General features: G+C 33.7%; 2 non-coding genes across 2 annotated transcripts; both read right to left on the bottom strand.

The window, feature by feature from the left end:
- Positions 1 to 4,300: 4,300 nt before the first annotated feature.
- LOC126003043 (U6 spliceosomal RNA) lies at positions 4,301 to 4,406 on the bottom strand. The gene has a single exon (XR_007493587.1). It is a non-coding gene; the product is annotated as a U6 spliceosomal RNA (small nuclear RNA).
- Positions 4,407 to 6,939: 2,533 nt separating this feature from the next.
- LOC126002249 (U6 spliceosomal RNA) lies at positions 6,940 to 7,046 on the bottom strand. The gene has a single exon (XR_007493006.1). It is a non-coding gene; the product is annotated as a U6 spliceosomal RNA (small nuclear RNA).
- Positions 7,047 to 7,787: the final 741 nt, after the last annotated feature.

Here is a 7,787-nt window from a genome sequence, read left to right as displayed (position 1 = left end):
GAAATGTGTTTGAGAGAAAGGTATATAGAGGGAGAGAGAGGGAGAGAGAGAGTTACATCAGCACGACAAACTACTAAACAAAAAGAAAAATACCTAACCTGTTCTTTTTGAATATTAATCACATTATTTTTCTTCCTAGTGATGGAAAACTTGCAAGACCTTATGAGGGATATCATCTTATCAGCAGACATCAGCCCCCCACCTTTGTGATGTTATTTTCATATAACTTAGCTCCTTCTCATTTTGAGTCAGGGATTTTTACAAAACATTTTAATACCTTTCACTCAGATTTCTGTTTGAAGTTCCAGCCATTATAATTCAGTAATTTCTTGGCTCATAAACTTGGCAAGGATTTCTAGGGAAAAAAAAAATCAGATCATTGGCAGAGAGGTTCCTCATATGCTGACAATTTAGCTTCTATGAAATTGCTGAGTAATAAACAGGAGGGATACAATAAGAATTGTAATGGGAATGAGAAGTAGAACACCCTCCCCCCATTAAGAAATCTCAGACCCTGATATGCTTATCTAAAAAATTGAAAGGCCTTTCCCTGGAAGCAACATTCACTGACCTGGCTAAAATTATTTGTCCAATATGATTCCCCTCTACGGTATGAAAAGTGGACTTGTCTTCTTTCACAAACTTCTGTTGGAGTCTGCTTCATCAGTGATTCTCTGCTATGAATAGCATGATTTCCCCACCCCACCTCTAAAGGAACACAGCTGGAGGCTTAGGGCCACTTAGAATGCCTCATACTCAAGGAGTCCTTCATCTCAAAACAAATCCCTTAAAAATATTCCTGAGAGCAGATTTTTGAGATGATTTTATCTGCCATCTCCAAAGGATTGGAAGGAGCTTACATGCCTCTGAAAAGCACCAATCTCCATCTCTCTGTCCGAAGCACATGGAAAATATTAATTAGCTAAGTCCTTGAGTACACAACGTGGAAGACATCTGCCCTTGTTTTCACCATTCCAAATCCCTTTTCATGCTTACTATAAGTAAAAAAAAAAATCACAGGAAGTAAAAATGGCTCAAATTAAAAACACACTCTTTCACACGACATCCTGTCCTGCGAAGCAATGCCATAATTCTACTGCACTGTAAACAATTAGATAGGGATATTGTAAAATTAGCTCCAATTTGCATAATAATGTTTTACTGCTATAATTTAGTGACTGCATTTGCACAAATTTAATAACAATTCCGCTTACATTTTTGTTTTAATGTATTTTATACAAATAATGTTAAATTTATAGATCGTGAGCTTCCTCAAAGCAAGCCATATGAAGATATTGCCTTTTTGCAATTTTAATATACCAGATGATATTATAATTATAGCCTTTTTAAATTAAAGGTCATCTCCTTTTCTTTCCTACAATATGTATATTTTTCATGCTTAAGAAAAATTGTGAACGTTCTAATGATATAGAACAAAGAAAAATATACCCATTATATACCCAATGATATCTAATGCAGCTCAACATTTTTAAAGTATGTTCCTCCTTGTTTGCTTTTGGAAAGCTATTGCATTTAATAAAATTGAATTTTGAGATATTTGAAAGCTTAAAAAAACATCACATTTGAATCTTGGGATGTAGAAAAAATTACATTAAAGGATGCTTTTATTGTATTTATTGTCACAGATGTTAATTCAAATGATCTAACCATTATTGTCTTTTGGATTTATAGTATAATTCCATCTGATAGAAATTGAATTGCCACATAAGCTCTGTTCTTATCTGAGGCTTTGGTCTCCCAGGACCAATGGGTCAATGCTGAAATCATTGCAAGTCCTGAATCACAGTTCTCCTTGAGAAAATTTCAATGATTGCTGCTGCAATAGAGCATTTCTTTAGAACAAATGAGAAAAATAGTGTTTCTTTTTTGTTTAAAATCAGCGGTGTTAAAAGAGGTAAAATACCTCATTTGTTAAGGTAGATGGTTAAGCGTCTAGACTCTAGAGAGATAGTACAGTGGGTAGGGCATTTCCCTTGCATGCTGCTGCCTCGGGTTTGATTTCTAGAATCCCATATGGTCTCCCAAGCAACATCAGCAGTAATTCCTGAATGCAGAGTAGGAGTAAGCCCTGAGCACTGCCAGGTGTGGTTCCAAAAAAATGTATGTTAATTACTAAAAATAAGTTTATTGATAAAGAAATGAAAGATATCTTCTTAATGTTGCTTTAGAAGACTTTATTTTGTTCATTATATTCAGTATTTAGGGTTACAATTAGATTTAGGGTTTAAGGTTAGGAATGGAGTTAGGATATAGTGTTAAATTTAGGGTAAAGGTTAGACTTCAGGGTTAGAATTAGTGAGGATTTACTGTATTGTTAAGGTTTGAAATGGGGTTAGAGATTAGATTGGTTAGAATAAGTATTAGAGTTAGGGTTAAGATTTTGAATGTAAATTAGTTTTAATATTAGTGTTAATGTTAAGGTAGATTTAATGTTGAGATTTATAGGATTAGAATGAGTATAGAATTAGAGTTTGGGTGCTATTAGGGTTATTTTAGGGTTAGTGATTGACTTAGTGTTCAGTGATAGAATTAGATTATGTTTCAGGTAAGAATACTAGGATTACTTGGGGTTTGAGGCTTTGCCTTGGTTTGGGGCTTAGTGTTAGGATTAGGGTTTGGATTCTTTAGGTTTAGGACTAGAATCACAGTTAGGATTACAGTTAGAATTGTTTAGTATTTGGATGAGATTAGAATTAGTACTTAGAACTGGAATTAGGATTAAGATTAGGGTTTAAAGTTACTGTTAGTGTTAGAGTTAGATTTAGGGATTAGTAAAGGGCTGTGGCTAAAGTTTATGCTTAGGGTACAGTGTTAAACTAGGGTAGGTTAGGGTTAATGTTAGCATGGCGATTTAGGTTAGAGTTAATATATAATTAAGATTGTGGTTTGGGATTAGGGTTAGTTTTATTCTTTGGTTTAGGATTAGGGCTAGGAAAAGGGTAAATTATGTTTCTTGCAGATTAAAGATTGAGGTTTCTTCTGTTAAGGGTTATGGTTAAGGTTCAGGTTTCTTTGTAGTTTCAGATAAATTTTTAGGTTTAACATAGAGGTATGGGCTAACATACATATGGTTAGAGATATGATTAGTGTTTGATTTAGTGTTAGACCGTGGATCTGTATAAGGTTTGGCATTAATGGTTAGGTTTAGATAAATATTAGGGTAGTAATAAGTAATAAAGTAATAACTTTATGGTTAGTGTTGTAGGTGAGAATGTACTGTTAGTGTGGGGTAAGTTTGATTTTAGGGTTAATGTTACTTATTTAGGTAGGGTTGGGTTTAGGATCAAACTTGACTGGCTGTGTACAAAGCAAGTACTCTATCCACTGTACTATTGTTTTTTGTTTGTTTTGTTTTTGGGTCACACCCAGCTGTATTCAGGGGTTACTCCTGGCTCTATGCTCAGAAATCGCTCCTGGCAGGCTTGGGGGACCATATGGAATGCCGGGATTTGAACCAATGACCTTCTGCAGGAAAGGCAAACGGCTTACCTCCAAGCTATCTCTCTGGCCCTCCACTGTACTATTGTTCTAGCTCCAAAATGGATACTTCAAAGTGAAGTAGCAGATGCCTCCCCCCCCCAATTTTTTTTGTATTGTCTGATTTCTTTTACTTTGAAGAATAATATTTGAGATACTTTCATTTGTTGAATCAGTAATTTATTCTTTTAAGTATCATTGAAGAAGTGTTTGTACAAAGTTGTATGTTTACCCATGTTTATGGCTCAACTAAGATGCTATAACTCTTATTACGATATTTCCAATAATGAGGTTTTATTTTCTTCCCCACATTTTTAACTGTTCATCCAAAAGGAAGGGCCTAGGGAACAAATCCTAAGTAATTTTACTCTTAGGAAAACTGAATAGGAAACCTATTGAGATACCCTCGTCAGCTGATGAAACTTTCTGGATGACACCAATCCAGTGATATCATTATAATGATGTTTCCAGAATAAAAAATAAAACCTCAAATGTTTTCCTTTTTATAATATGCATAATGTACCATAATGTAAGTAACTGATTCAACTTCTAGTTAACCATTTAGAGTATCATGTATCAGCATACATAATGAGTTGGGCCTTATAGTTGACAATTTATATTGTTTTTATAAAAAAGCACCAGTTCTTCAAATCTTGTTTTCATTGTTTCACTTTTTTCATAAACTGATAATTTTTAATATATTTAAATTAACTCTTTCATTATTTCTGAGTATTTTCCTTGATAATCTTTGTAAATTATAAGATACAAACTTAGTTATATTTCCCCAAAACATTTTTTTCTAAAAAATTTAGAACGCTTCACGAATTTGTGTGTCATCCTTGCCCAGGGGCCATGCTAATCTTCTCTGTATTGTTCCAATTTTAGTATATGTGCTCTGAAGCGAGCACCCCCAAAACTTTTAAGCTTACTTAGTACATTTTCCTGGACTCTTAAAATTAGGGTTAAAGTTAAAAGTTAGGGATAGATTTGGGGAATAGTTAGTTATAAGTGATATCATACAGTAGGGTTAAGATTAGTGGCTACTATTTTGAGGTTAGGTTAAAGTTGACACAAGGTTCTAATTAGGATTAGATTTGGGATTATGATTAGGAGTTAATGTCAATGTTAATAATAGCATGAAGGAAATATTTGGATTAAAATGAAGAGTATAGTTTAGAGTAAGGATTGAAGTATATGGTTATGAAACGGAAGCATTGAATAAGTTTAGGGTTAAGGGTTTTTTTGAGGGGAATCACACCTGGTGGCACTCAGGAGTTACTCCTGGCTCTGCACTCAGAAATCGCTCCTGGCAGGCTCAGGAAACCTTGTGGAATGCCAGGAATTGAACTGGGGTCCATCCAGGTCAGCTGCATATAAGGCAAATATTTGCCCTACTGCTGTGCTATCACTCTGGCCTCTGGGTTAGGCTTACATTTTATGGTTAGAATATATGCTAGTGATTAGAGAATAAATTTTTGTTAAGGTTAGTTTTGGCATGTTGTAGAGGTAAATTTAAGTTTACTGTGAGGTTTTAGGGTTACAGTCAGTTTTAGAAAGTAAGATAGGGTTTTAGGTTTAGAAATAGATAGGGTTTTGTTATAATTAGTTTTTGGGTAAAAGATGGTGTTATGGTTAGTATTAAAGTTAGGGATTGGGATTAGGATCAAATATTAAAGTTATAATTAGAGATTGGAATAGATATAGGATAAATGAACTATTAATGTTAGGATTCTACTTTGGGTGCTAAATGCATAGAACTAGGGTTATAGTGAGGTTTATGCTTTGTGTTTGTGCTTAAGGTTAGGACATTGTTAGAGCTGGACTCATGCAAGAATTAAGTATGGGGGTGTACAAGAGAAGGATAGAAAAGTTAGGTTTAGGGCAAGACTGATTGTACAGACAGTAGGGTATTTATCTTGCATGCTACCATCTTGTGTTCTACCATAGTCTTCCAGCTTGTCCCCTCAAGCATTTCCATGAATAATTCCTGAGTGTAGAGATAGTAGTAACTCCTGAACATTGCTGGGTGTTCTCAATTCTTAAAAAAATTAAGTTTTGGTTTACTGTTTATATTTAAATTTAGGTTAAGTTTAGAAATGGGGTTAGGTATGGGGGGTTTAGGTTAGAAATTAGGGTTAATGTTATGTTTGGTATAGAGTTAGTTTTAGAATTAGTAATAAGTTTAGATGTAATGTTAGGGCTAGTGTTATGTTTCTCAGGTAACTTGTGAATAGGAAAATAAGTTTGGTTTGTACAAACTACACAGCCTTTGCCAACCTGTCTATCTAAAATTTATCTATTTAATCCTCAAAGATTATATTGCTTCTCTAGGTTGTACGAAGAGACTTTATGTGCTAATGGCAGTTCTTCATCTGACTTTTCAAGATACTTAGTCTTTCTTTTGGTTATGATTAGGTTAAGCTAAAGGATCTTTTTGTTAGTATTAAATTATATTATGAGTTAGAGTTAGATTTAGTGTGTAGACTTCTGGTTTTTGTCAGTTTTTCTGCTTAGAGTTTAGGTTAATGTTAAGGGTAGGTTTCAGATTTTATTGGTATAGGTAGCATTTATGGATATTTTTAGTGTTAAGATGATAGTTAAAGATTGTATGTTCTTAAAAAAAAAGATTGTATATTCTGGTTAGTGGATCAGACAGAGAATAAATATAGGCTTATTTAGCCTATATCCTTCATTGCTTTCCAGATTTAAAAAGAAACTTTGTGCACTTAAGGCAGCATTTATCTAATTTTCCATTTTGGTTTGAATATTGGGTTCATATGAAGATGTTAGTTACGCTTAGGGTAAGAATTTTGACTAATGTGAATAGAATTAGTTTTAATGAGGGCTAATATTAGAAAAGGGTTATATTTTGGGTTTATGGTTAGTGTAATGTAAAGATTAATTTAACATTTAAAGTTAGTGTTAGTGACAGTTTAAAAGTTGCTGCTGGGGAAAAGTGGGGTTAGGGCTAGTGAAGATTAGATTTAGATTTTTTTATGATTCTGAATAAGGAAGATAGTAAGTTTGGCCTTATCCAGTTTTTATACCTATTCTTATTGACTACAGCTGTATAAATCCGAAGGATTAAGTTGATTTTTCAGATTGCGCAAGAACCCTTTAATGCTCATAGCAACCTTTAAACTGCCTTTCCAAGATGATAAATGTTTGTGTTAGTGTTTAAGAATAAGTTAGGAATAGGCTTAGGGCTTATGTTTAGAATAAAGTTTAGGATTTAGATCATGCTTACATTAATAGTAGAGTTAACTTTTCAGATTATTAAGAATGAGAATAAGTAAAAGTTAATTCAGACTTTGTAAACCTTGTTGTTTCGAATGAGCTTTGAACGTAAAAGGTAGTCATTGCCTTTGCAGGTTGTATAAGAATATTGTTTTTTGTAAACCCCTTCTTTATTTATTTTATTTATTTTTAATTTTTTAAATTTTTTTCATGGAACACTTTACGAATCTGTGTGTCATTCTTGCTCAGGGGCCATGCTAATCTTCTCTGTATCATTCCAATTTTAGTATATGTGCTGCCGAAGCGAGCATGTAACCATGTAACCCCCCCCCCCTTTAATTTGATATTTTATTTTCATTAGGTTTGGGATCAGAGTTTCATCTTTAGATTTAAAAATTAAATCTAAGGGCCCGAGGGACAGCACAGCGGGTAGGGCGTTTGCCTTTCACGTGGCTGACCTGGGTTTGATCCCTGGCATCCCATATGGTCTCCCAAACAGGACCAGAAATGATTGAACCCCTGAGTGCAGAGTCAGAAGTAACCCTGAGCACTGCTAGGTGTGACCCAAAAACCAAAATAAAAAATTAAGTCTGAGTAAATGCAAAAGTTATCATTTTAGATGAGGGTTAACTTTGTATGTAATACTTATTATTTGTGATTAGAGTGAGGATTTGAGATAGGGTTACTGTTGGCATTAGGTTGGGACTAAAGTTTAGTGCTGAGTCAATATTGGGTTAGTATTTGTATTATAATACTTTTTATATTTTGTTAGGAAAAAGTGTTAGGACTAAATTAGGATTAGTTATGGTTAGGTTTAGAATTATTAGTGTTAGATTTAGGACTAGGTAGTGTTTGGTTAAAGTTTGGTTGGCATTAGAACTAGCATTAGGATTTAATGTTAAATTTGGATTAATGTTAGAAGTGAGTTTAGGGTTAGTATTATAGTATAAGAAAGCGTGATGTTTAGGGTTGTTTTTAAGGTTATCATCTAAAGAAGGAAATATGTGAGAGCTTCACAAGCCATAATTTTCTCTATTAGTTTGGTCTTCTGA

The sequence above is a fragment of the Suncus etruscus genome, chromosome 2 (genome assembly GCF_024139225.1).
Source record: "Suncus etruscus isolate mSunEtr1 chromosome 2, mSunEtr1.pri.cur, whole genome shotgun sequence".
In the NCBI taxonomy this organism is placed as follows: domain Eukaryota; kingdom Metazoa; phylum Chordata; class Mammalia; order Eulipotyphla; family Soricidae; genus Suncus; species Suncus etruscus.
The sequence above is the reverse complement of the archived record's forward strand: the minus strand, read 5'-3'. Positions and strand labels throughout refer to the sequence as shown.